Source organism: Oncorhynchus masou, chromosome 29 (assembly GCF_036934945.1).
Source record: "Oncorhynchus masou masou isolate Uvic2021 chromosome 29, UVic_Omas_1.1, whole genome shotgun sequence".
Lineage (NCBI taxonomy): Eukaryota > Metazoa > Chordata > Actinopteri > Salmoniformes > Salmonidae > Oncorhynchus > Oncorhynchus masou.
Window position 1 is genome coordinate 4,486,344 of NC_088240.1, and position 12,408 is coordinate 4,498,751.

Below are 12,408 nucleotides of genomic sequence, written 5' to 3' on the forward strand. Positions count from 1 at the left end.
ATTCCCTGTTTTATTTATGGTACTTTTCACCCCCTTTTTCTCTCCAATTTCATGATATCCAATTGGTAGTTACAGTCTTGTCCCATCACTGCAGCTCCCGTACGGACTCGGGAGAGGCGTACTCCGAAACATGACGCTTCCAAGCCACACTGCTCGTTGAACCCGGGAAGCCAGCCGCACCAATGTCTTGTTGGAAACACCATACAGCTGGCAACTGAAGTCATCGTGCATTGAGCCCAGCCCGCCACAAGGAGTTGCTAGATCTCAATGGGACAAATGCCGGCCGGCCAAAACCCTTCCCCTAACCAGGACAACACTGGGACATTTGTGCACTTCCTCACTTGTTCTCATGTCCCCGTGTTGTTGATGAGAGATGCTACAGTACCCTCTGCCATCCTGAAGAAGCACTCCCACGTTGTCTCTGACTTGACCTGAGCTGTGGTTTTAGCGGTTTGTCCTGCGCTCCGTAAACACACGTTAACAATACAGAACACGAGGAGGATTCCAGTCCCCAGTCCACCTGGCCGTGCTGCTGCTCCAGTTTCAACTGTTCTACCTGCGGCTATGGAACCCTGACCTGTTCACCGGACGTGCTACCTTGTCCCAGACCTGCTGTTTTCAAATCTCTCTACAGACAGCAGGAGTGGTAAAGATACGCTTAATGATCAGCTATTTACTCCTGAGGTGCTGACTTGTTGCAACCTCGACAACTACTGTGATTATTATTATTATTTGACCGTGCTGGTCATTTATGAACATTTGAACATCTTGGCCATGTTCTGTTATAATCTCCACCCGGCACAGCCAGAAGAGGACTGGCCACCCCACATAGCCTGGTTCCTCTTTCGGTTTCTTCCTGGGTTTTGGCCTTTCTAGGGAGTTTTACCTAGCCACCGTGCTTCTACACCTGCATTGCTTGCTGTTTGGGGTTTTAGGCTGGGTTTCTGTACAGCACTTTGAGACGTCAGCTGATGTACGAAGGGCTTTATAAATACATTTGATTTTATTCTGTTCTACTCCAGCCTACAGTCGATAAACTGGAAGACTTCTGACCTCTTGTCTTGCGTTTACATTCCTCTCGGTCTACTTCAACCGGGGCCTATAGTGGTTGTTTAGACTGGTGAGTAATGGCTGGGGCTCCCGGAGGACGGCGCACCAGTGGGGTGAAACCGAACACTGCTTGTCGTAGCCCAGCATTCGGAGACAGTGCTGTAACAGTACACCTTCACTGTCACTACTGTCTGTCTGTCTTCACCAGACCAGACCTGTAGTTTAGTATAATACAATGGTTTACCACAGCCTATAACCAAACTCTGTCTCTCTGTCTGTCTCTCTGTGTTTCAATATTCAGTCCCGGGGTAGCAGTTGGGGCTAAGGAAGGCTAATCTGATTGCTGCTGGCTGGTGACTTACCTTAGAAGCTGGTGTTGGACTGAAGCAGCCAGCTAGGGCCATGAGCCAGAAGTCCCTCTTCCCTCTGAGGACGAGAGCCAACATGGAGGTTTAGACCAGACAGACGCTGAGCAAGTGTTCAGGTAAGATGTTTTTTATTTATTTTATTTTTTTACAGGATCTCTCTCTCTCTCTCTGTCTCTCTCTGTGTGTGTACACGTGATGTAAGCAAACAAAACCGCAAGGAATCGTAGTGACTAACGATGTGCGCGCCCTCACCAGAACGCGCCACAAACACTACAGCCAAAAATGGTAGCCACTTAAATGAGCTTCAATTTGTAGTTTTTCTTTCAAAAAACAAGCCTGGAACTCTTTCCAAAGACTGACATGTAGTGGAAGCTGTAGAAACTGCAATCTGGGAGGTTTTCCTTTTTATATTCCCATTTCCAGCCATTGTAATCAGTGGTGAGCTGTGGGGGTAAAAAAAAAATATGGATGGGTTGTCCTCGGGTTTTTGCCTGACATATGAGTTCTGTTATACTCTGACATTATTTTATCAGTTTTGGAAACTTTAGAGTGTTTTCTATCCAATACCACCCATTTTTATATGCATATCCTAGCTTCTGGGCCTGAGTTACAGACAGTTTACTTTGGGCACTTCATTCATCCAAACTTCCGACTACTGCCCCCTAGCCCGAATAAGTTAATTGCTGTTAAATGTGGCCTGTCTTAGCAGGAAAGATAAAGATCTTGTTCTGTGACTATCTAAATAGTCAAAGTAAAAAAAAAATGTTTTTTTATTAATTGAAATATATATTTTTTTAAACTAAAATTAAAATGTACATCACCGCTTTTCTCTTATTTCTTGTCCCATCGCTGCAACTCCCCTACGGAGTTGCACTCTCCGAAACCTGACCCTGCTAAGCCGCGCTGCTTCTTGACACACTGCTCGCTTAACCTGGAACCCAGCTGCACCTAATGTGTCGTAGGAAACACCATACATCCGAAGTCAGCGTGCCCGGGCCCACCACAAGGAGTTACATTTACATTTACATTTAAGTCATTTAGCAGACGCTCTTATCCAGAGCGACTTACAAATTGGTGAATTCACCTTCTGACATCCAGTGGAACAGCCACTGTACAATAGTGCATCTAAGTCATTAAGGGGGGGGGGGGGGAGAAGGATTACTTATCCTATCCTAGGTATTCCTTGAAGAGGTGGGGTTTCAGGTGTCTCCGGAAGGTGGTGATTGACTCCGCTGTCCTGGCGTCGTGAGGGAGTTTGTTCCACCATTGGGGGCCAGAGCAGCGAACAGTTTTGACTGGGCTGAGCGGGAACTGTACTTCCTCAATGGTAGGGAGGCGAGCAGGCCAGAGGTGGATGAACGCAGTGCCCTTGCTTGGGTGTAGGGCCTGATCAGAGCCTGGAGGTACTGCGGTGCCGTTTCACAGCTCCGTAGGCAAGCACCATGGTCTTGTAGCGGATGCGAGCTTCAACTGGAAGCCAGTGGAGAGAGCGGAGGAGCGGGGTGACGTGAGAGAACTTGGGAAGGTTGAACACCAGACGGGCTGCGGCGTTCTGGATGAGTTGTAGGGGTTTAATGGCACAGGCAGGGAGCCCAGCCAACAGCGAGTTGCAGTAATCCAGACGGGAGATGACAAGTGCCTGGATTAGGACCTGCGCCGCTTCCTGTGTGAGGCAGGGTCGTACTCTGCGGATGTTGTAGAGCATGAACCTACAGGAACGGGCCACCGCCATGATGTTGGTTGAGAACGACAGGGTGTTGTCCAGGATCACGCCAAGGTTCTTAGCGCTCTGGGAGGAGGACACAATGGAGTTGTCAACCGTGATGGCGAGGTCATGGAACGGGCAGTCCTTCCCCGGGAGGAAGAGCAGCTCCGTCTTGCCGAGGTTCAGCTTGAGGTGGTGATCCGTCATCCACACTGATATGTCTGCCAGACTGATATGTCTGCCAGAGTTACTAGAGCGCGATGGGACAAGAACATCCGGGCCGGCCAAACCCTCCCCTAACCCAGACGACGCTGGGCCAATTGGGCCAATTGTGTGCTGCCTTATGGGTCTCCCAGTCGCGTCAGGCTGCGACACCGCCTGGGATCAAACCCGGGTCTGTAGTGAGGCAGTGCCTTAGACTGCTGTGCCACTCGGGAGGCCCTTTCTGGTGATTTATTTTTTTTATTTTATTTTTTTGCGTTGATCTGTGCCGTGTCTTGTGGACCCTCCGTTGGTGTGAGCCTGTAGGCTTATTGCTAGCATATTATTGTCAGGGCTGACCGGAGGGCGGAATGTTACAAGCTATAATAGTAAATTGACTTTTCATGTAGCTCATAGCTCATAGCCCATGAGCTTGAAAATAAAACAATTTCTTTGTTCATCCGTCGGCTACATTTACATTGCTCAACCGCAAACGATGCGCCGTCAAGACCGCCCCGTACATAAATATTTCTTTCTAAAGTTTGTTACAAGGATATAATATAACTACGGATACTCTAACAAATGTTTGAATATAGACGTCTGTTCGGGTATCCAGATTTTCAATTGACCGTGCCCATCTCTATTGAATCAAATGTATTTATATAGCCCTTCTTACATCAGCTGATATCTCAAAGTGCTGTACAGAAACCCAGCATAAAACCCCCAAACAGCAAGCAATGCAGGTGTAGAAGCACGTTGGCTAGGAAAAACTCCCTAGAAAGGTCAAAACCTAGGAAGAAACCTAGAGAGGAACCAGGCTGAGGGGTGGCCAGTCCTCTTCTGGCTGTGCCGTGGTGGAGATTATAACAGAACATGGCCAAGATGTTCAAATGTTCATAAATGACCAGCAGGAGATTATAACAGAACGTGGCCAAGATGTTCTAATGTTCATAGATGACCAGCAGGAGATTATAACAGAACGTGGCCAAGATGTTCAAATGTTCATAGATGACCAGCAGGAGATTATAACAGAACGTGGCCAAGATGTTCTAATGTTCTCTCTCCTGCTGAAAGGAATGTCCTTCTCTACTCTTCCTCTGTCTGAGCCGAAGGCCCGTGCTGCTGTTCTCTGTTAGGATGGAGGTTATTAAGGTCACCTCACCTGACTCACTGCACCACGTACAGCCCATTAGAAACAGGGGGAGGGGTCAAATCAAATTGAAGGCAGTCAATTCAGGAAGTAAACTTATAATCAAATTTAATAATTTAAAACATTGCATCGATTTTTTTTTTTTTTTTTTTTTTTTTTTTTTTTTTCTTCCCCCAATGACTTCTCCATAAACTGAAAAGGAGAAGCTATGTGAAAAGTTTAGCTGACTTGGACTCGAATTGACCCCAACCCTGCCCTCTACACACGAGGGCCTCACGCGACACGGTGCTGTGGCTCAAAGGTCACTGCAAACAGAACTTTTTATGGCTCACTGCTTCCGTGTTTGTGTGTTGTAGAGGGGTATGGAAACGTAGTGCCAGGCAGGTAGGTACGGCCTTTTGGATTTCTATGTGTGTCTTAGATGGGCAAATAAATATTGGTCTTTTCACAGTAGGTCGGAGCATCTCAAATGCCTCTGAACTGTAGCCTAATAGGTTTTAGGAGAGCAGTATAGGGAATTTAAACTTTTCTTGGACAGTGTACTCGCCAATTTTTTTCCCCCAACTTCGGACACTCTAGCGGTTAGTGGAATGAATCACCTCGAGCTCAACATTTAAATGGAAAATAACTAAAGACACCCTTCCAGCGAGCTGACCACCGATATGGTATTTATGTAAGTTAGGTTTTGAAAGTAAAAAATAAAAATAAAATAAAAAAAAAAATATATTCACATTTTGTGGGACACTGTATATTGTAAAATTAGACTGCACGACAGACCACACGTCATTTAATATACAATTTTTTTTCCTCTGAAATACAGATAACGGATTTCGGGCAAGTAATTTGTTTTTTTAACTTGAAGGCTAGCCAACTATCTAGTAAACACTTCGGATATGAGGTTGTATTTTTTAAATTTTTTTAAACAAATATATCTTGTAATTGATCAAAATAGTAAGATGGCCAATAACTCTGTCGATAATACGTGACTTTTTTTGTTGTTGGGTAAACTGCTTATCAAAAAAGCTGATAGTAGTATTTCCACTGAAATGTCAAATGTGCTAATTGCTAACATGAGCTAACATTTTTATGACACCAATAATCACAAATCCATTGATGGCTTGATCACAAGATAACACTTGTTGAAGGTAATATATATATTTTTAAACGCTGTTGGTAACGCTATGCCGATTAATACGGGGTGCTACGCTCAGGTTTTGTTATCCTGCCTATCTCATTCTGAGGGGAGTGGTACCACCACTCCATTTTCTGTTCGTCTGGGCCCGGGAACAGAGCTGGAAAGGCAGCAGGAGGAAACTGCTGCCTCTCTCTCTCTCTCTCAAGCTGTTCTCTCCCTCTACTTTGTCTTCCTCCTCTTAGCAGGGATACAAACGGACATTTTAACAGCTTCATGTAGTTCGACAAACTGTGTGTATGGAGGGGGGTTGGTGATGATTGCTGGGTTCAGTCAGAGCTCCTTTAACAGCTTCATGTAGTTAGACAAACAGTGGTTGTGTGTGTGTGTGGGGGGGGGGGGGGGGGTGGTGGTGATGATTGCTGGGTTCAGTCAGAGCTCCTTTAACAGCTTCATGTAGTTAGACAAACAGTGGTTGTGTGTGTGTGTGTGTGTGTGGGGGGGGGGGGGTGGTGATGATTGCTGGGTTCAGTCAGAGCTCCTTTAACAGCTTCATGTAGTTAGACAAACAGTGGTTGTGTGTGTGTGTGTGGGGGGGGGGGGTGGTTCAGTCAGAGCTCCTTTGAAAGGACCCACCCGGCGACAGATGATGCCATTGGAACTTCGGACCAGGCCGGGCCCCATCTCAGGCGGCCTCTTGGAAGGAAACGGTCACAGGATGTCCCAGGGAAGTTTTTTTGGGGGAAAGGCAGGACCGGATGGGGCAGGGAGGATTTACCAGCTCTGTTTTTGTTGTTTGAGTCTGTCTGCTGTTAGCTCTTTGACTGACCATTTCAGAAGTTATGTAAGAGATGCCTTGTGTCCTACTAATACTTTTGCTTTGTGGTCTGTCTTTTTCTTTTTTTTTTTTTTGACATGATAAACAAAGTTCGAGAAGAAATCCTGTTTTTAAATTGTGGATGAGGAAGGTTAATGTTATTCTATGTTACATGTTATTCTATGTTCTGATTCCAGGTTGTCTGAAATCAGTAATTTTCCACGTCAGTAGTGTTGTAACCTTGTTTTTGTGCCTGAAGGACAGAGCTGGCTGACGTAATGTGCCGTGACATACATGAAAGGGATTGATATGCAGCTGAACATGCTGTGATAAATCACAAGGCCCATGGAAAGCTTGTTGCCTCGGAATGTGTGGGGGGGGGGGGACACACGTTGCTGTCGTCTAGGTTTGGGGCGGGGTCAAACGGTGTCCTATCGTGATATGCCGTGCTATCGCTAATTTCCTTTCTGTAATATGAAGTGTTGACGGAGTGAATGACGAGTGGAAAAACGCACTTTAATATATAGTATTATTATTATGATTATTATTTAGTATTAGTATAGTATTGCTGGTGAGTGCTGGAGGCGATAGTCATTTGGTTCGCCATCCTGTAATCTAGTCATGGCTCATCCTATAATGACTACCTAATGTACACACCTTTTCTATTCAGATACTGTCTATACACACCATTCATATACACAGTGAGTCACCTGACTGTACCTCATTACTTAATTTGCACACGCTGTATATAGATTTTTCTATTGTGTTATTGACTGTACGTTTGTTTATTCCATGAGTTTGTTTTTGACGCTCTGCTTTATCTTGGCCAGGTTGCAGTTGTAAATGAGAACTTGTTCTTAACTGGCCTCCCTGGTTAAATAAAGGGGAAATAAAAATATATAAAGCAGGCAGACGGGCATCGAGGCATTCAGTTACTGTTTGATTGAATGTTAGAATGGGCAGAACGAGTGACCTAAGGAACTCTGAGCGTGGTGTGATCATCTGGGCTAGAATTTTCAATTCCAATAATGATTATTTTTTTTATTTCACCTTTATTTAACCAGGTAGACCAGTTGAGAACAAGTTCTCATTTACAACTGCGACCTGGCCAAGATGAAGCAAAGCACTTTGACACCAACAACACAGAGTTACACATGGAATAAACAAACATAGTCAATGATACAGTAGAAAAAAAAGTTGATATACCGTTTGTGCAAATGAGGTAAGAAGTAAATACAATATATCAATTAAACACTGGAGTGATTGATGTGCAGAAGAAGAATGTGCAAGTAGAGATACTGGGGTGCAAAGGAGCAAGATAGGTAGATAAATAAATAAATACAGTATGGGGATGAGGTAGTTGGATGGGCTATGTACAGGTGCAGTGATCTGTGAGCTGCTCTGACAGCTGGTGCTTAAACCTAGTGAAGGAGATAAGTGTTGCCAGCTTCAGTGATTTTTATTTTTTAATATATTTTTATTTTAATTTTATTTTTGCAGTTCGTTCCAGTCATTGGCAGCGGAGAACTGGAAGGAAAGGCGGCTAAAGGAGGAATTTGCTTTGGGGGTGACCAGTGAGATATACCTGCTGGACCGCGTGCTACGGGTGGGTGTTGCTATAGTGACCAGTAAGCTGAGATAAGGTGCGGCTTTACCTAGCAGAGACTGGTTAAATAAAGCTGAAATAAAAAAATTAAGACACACAAATGACTCGTGGGAGCAAGAGATCTTCCTCCCGCTACTGCTGGTCTTCATATCCTACTGTTACGCACCAAATAGACCACACCAACTTCTCCATTTAGAGTGCCAATTTATTTAACTATTTGTACCGATCTGCGTGCTAGTTATGCTTTTATATGCACATTTTGTTTAATTTATAATGTCTTCGTATCTAAATCATTACAGTGCCTTGCAAAAGTATTCAACCTCTTTGGTGTTTTTCCTATTTTGTGCATTACAACCTGTAACTTATTTGGATTTCATGTCATGGATATACACAAATAGTCCAAAGTGAAATGAAAAAAATAACTTGTTTAAAAAAAAATGTAAACGGAAAAATGGTGTGTTTATGTAGTCACCTCCTTTGCAAGCAGCACCATGAAGACCAAGGAGCTCTCCAAACAGGTCAGGGACAAAGTTGTGGAGAAGTAAAGATCAGGATTGGTTTATGAAAAAAAAATATCTGAAACTTTGAATATCCCACAGAGCACCATTTAAATCCATTATTATAAAATGAAAAGAATATGGCACCACAACAAACCTACCAGGAGAGGGCCGCCCACCAAAACTCACAAACCAGGCAAGGAGGGCATTAATCAGAGGCAACAAAGAAACCAAAGATAACCCTGAAGGAGCATCAAAGCTTCACAGCGGAGATTAGAGTATCTCTCCATAGGACCACTTTAAGCCGTACATTCCACAGAGCTGGGCTTTATGGAAGAGTGGCCAGAAAAGAGCCATTGTTTAAATAAAAAAATAAGCAAAGACGGTTGGTGTTCGCCAAAACGCATGTGGGAGACTCCCCAAACATTTTGAAGAAGGTCCTCTGGTCAGATGAGACTAAAATGTAGCTTTTTGGCTATCAAGAAAAATGCTATGTCTGTCGCAAACCCAACACCTCTCATCACACTGAGAACACCATCCCCACAGTGAATCATGGTGGTGGCAGCATGCTGTGGGGATGTTTTTCATCGGCAGTGACTGGGAAGTTGAAGGAATGATGGATGGCGCTAAATACAGGGAAATTCATGAGGGAAACCTGTTTCAGTCTTCCAGAGATTTGAGACTGGGACGGAGGTTCACCTTCCAGCAGGACAATGATCCTAATCATACTGCTAAAGCAACACTTGAGTGGTTTAAGTGGAAACATTTATATGTCTTGGAATGGCTTAGTCCGATTGAGAATCTGTGGTTTGACTTGAAGATTGCTGTACACCAGCGGAACCCATCCAATTTGAAGGAGCTGGAGCAGTTTTGCCTTGAAGGATGGACAACAATCCCAGTGGCTAGATGTGCCAAGCTTATAGACACATATCCCAAGAGATTTGCAGCTGTAATTGCTGCATTAGGTGGCTCTAGTAATGATTGACTTTTGGGGGGGGGGTGAATAGTTATGCACGTTCAAGTTTTCTGTTTTTGTCTTTATTTCCTGTTTGTTCCACAATATAAATAAATATTTTGCATCTTCAAAGTGGTAGGCATGTTGTGTAAATCAAATGAAACAAACCCCTCAAATCAGATTTAATTCCAGGTTGAAAAGCAGCAAAATAGGAAAAATGCCAAGGGGGATATATACTTTCACAAGCCACTGTATCATGTGGTTAATCACAATTATAGGTTTGCCATCCCCGCATCCTCCACAATGGTTTAGTCCACTGAGACAGCCGTGAATCTGACCAGTGTCTCATGTGCCAATAAAAATAGGTGTATATTTTAGACTGCTCAATTAAAAAAAAAATCTTGGTCGATCAACAGTCCATCAAGCAATCAACTAAATGGCCATGAGGGAGACTTGGCATCTACCACCCCACTATCAGATTAGAGCCAGAAGGGAGACTTGGCATCTACCACCCCACTATCAGATTAGAGCCATAAGGGAGACTTGGCATCTACCACCCCACTATCAGATTAGAGCCATAAGGGAGACTTGGCATCTACCACCCCACTATCAGATTAGAGCCAGAAGGGAGACTTGGCATCTACCACCCCACTATCAGATTAGATCCATAAGGGAGACTTGGCATCTACCACCCCACTATCAGATTAGAGCCAGAAGGGAGACTTGGCATCTACCACCCCACTATCAGATTAGAGCCAGAAGGGAGACTTGGCATCTACCACGCCACTATCAGATTAGATCCATAAGGGAGACTTGGCATCTACCACCCCACTATCAGATTAGAGCCATAAGGGAGACTTAGCATATACCACCCCACTATCAGATTAGAGCCATAAGGGAGACTTGGCATATACCACCCCACTATCAGATTAGAGCCATAAGGGAGACTTGGCATCTACCACCCCACTATCAGATTAGAGCCAGAAGGGAGACTTGGCATCTACCACCCCACTATCAGATTAGATCCATAAGGGAGACTTGGCATCTACCACCCCACTATCAGATTAGAGCCAGAAGGGAGGCTTGACATCTACCACCCCACTATCAGATTAGAGCCATAAGGGAGACTGGACATCTCCCACCCCACTATCAGATTTTAGCCATAAGTGGGCTAGACATCTACCACCCCACTACTACTATCAGATTAGAGCCACAAGGGAGACTTGGCATCTACCACCCCACTATCAGATTAGAGCCATAAGGGAGGCTAGACATCTACCACCCCACTACCACTATCAGATTAGATCCATAAGGGAGACTTGGCATCTACCACCCCACTATCAGATGAGAGCCATACGGGAGGCTAGACATCTACCACCCCACTATCAGATTAGATCCATAAGGGAGACTGGACATCTCCCACCCCACTATCAGATTAGATCCATAAGGGAGACTGGACATCTCCCACCCCACAACCACTATCAGATTAGGGGTGGTGGTAATGTAGCCTATATTTTAAAACATGTATTTTTCTATGTGTAGGCACACCCCATCTGTTTTAATAAAAATAACTATATGTACTGAGTTTGTCTGATGCTTTTAAGCACACGGTTTGATCAAATAATTAAGACACACAAATGACTTGAGGAAGCCAGAGATCAAGCCGGAGAGTTGAGCATTGCAGTAGTCTAATCTATAAGTGACAAAAGCATAGATTCTTTTCTGCGTCATTTCTGGACAAAGTTTCAGATGTTTTGCGCTGTTACGAAGATGGGGGGGGCTGTCCGTCATGTGTTCGTCAAAAGAGAGCTCAGGGTCCAGGGTAACGTCAAGGTCCTTCACAGTTTTATTGATGACGACTGTACAATCATCAACATTTAATTGTCAGATCCTGTCAATCATTGTCATCAGACGATGCTATCGTAAAATCGTCATGGTGAGCTGCCTGTTGGTACTCTGTCACAAAGAACAACATTGGAACGTAACTGTTATTTTAAAAGCTTTTGAACCGATTGATAACGTTCTTTTTACGTTCTGGGCATTTTTTTTTCTCAGTCCCACAAAAGAAAAATGCTACAAAGCGCCAATGCAAAGCCCTCACTGTCACTCACTGCCCTCACTGTCACTCACTGCCCTCACTGTCACCACTGTCACTCACTGTCACCACTGTCACTCACTGCTCTCACTGTCACTCACTGTCACTCACTGCCCTCACTGTCACTCAAACTTATTCCAGTCTCTGCCTGTCAGCTGAAAATCGTTGTTTGTGTAGGCTACCTGCCCCTCCCCCCTAAGCAAAGAGTCTACTGTAGCCTCCCCCCCCTAGGTGTGCCTAGTCTACTGTAGCCCCTCCCCCCAGGCGTGCAGAGTCTACTGTAGCTACTACCTTTACAGGACTGATTCAGAAATTAGGGAGTGGTTTCATTAGAGACCAGTTCTGAACTTTTTCAATGCTAGTTAAGGATACTACAGTTATCACGCTTCACATTGGATTGTTTACTTTATTTCTGGTGCCACTCTGCACACACACAAGCTTTCTTGTTAGCTAGCTAGCTAGCCCGTTAGCTAGCTCAGGTCTAGCTCTCTCAAACTCGAGGCGACATCATGTGTAATGCAATGGAACTGAGTCATGGCCAAGGGCTAGTTCTGGTCCAACGTTAGTTAAGCCAACTCTCTGAAGTTAAAAGACATTCAAAGTTCCTCTATAGAAGCTACTCCTCCGTAGGTATAATTTAGCAAATTTAAGTCATGCACGTCATAACAACAAGATGCCCAGCGCCTTATTACCCAGAGTTCTCCTCACCTGCAAAGTTTCAGTCACATATCGTACCCCACACTACACTTGTTAAAAACATTTTTTTTTAATGGTTCTGTTCAGAACAAAGCTATTGGGAAATAATTTTGGTTCCAACCCGAGGTTAATTTAG

At 44.4% G+C, this 12,408-nt stretch overlaps 1 protein-coding gene across 1 annotated transcript in view; it reads left to right on the forward strand.

The window, feature by feature from the left end:
• Nucleotides 1–12,408, forward strand: part of fhip1b (FHF complex subunit HOOK interacting protein 1B) — a 68,331-nt gene that overhangs the window by 3,785 nt on the left and 52,138 nt on the right. Inside the window, 1 exon segment of the mRNA XM_064943829.1 lies at nt 1,352–1,534. The gene's annotated coding sequence lies outside the window, so the exon portion shown is untranslated.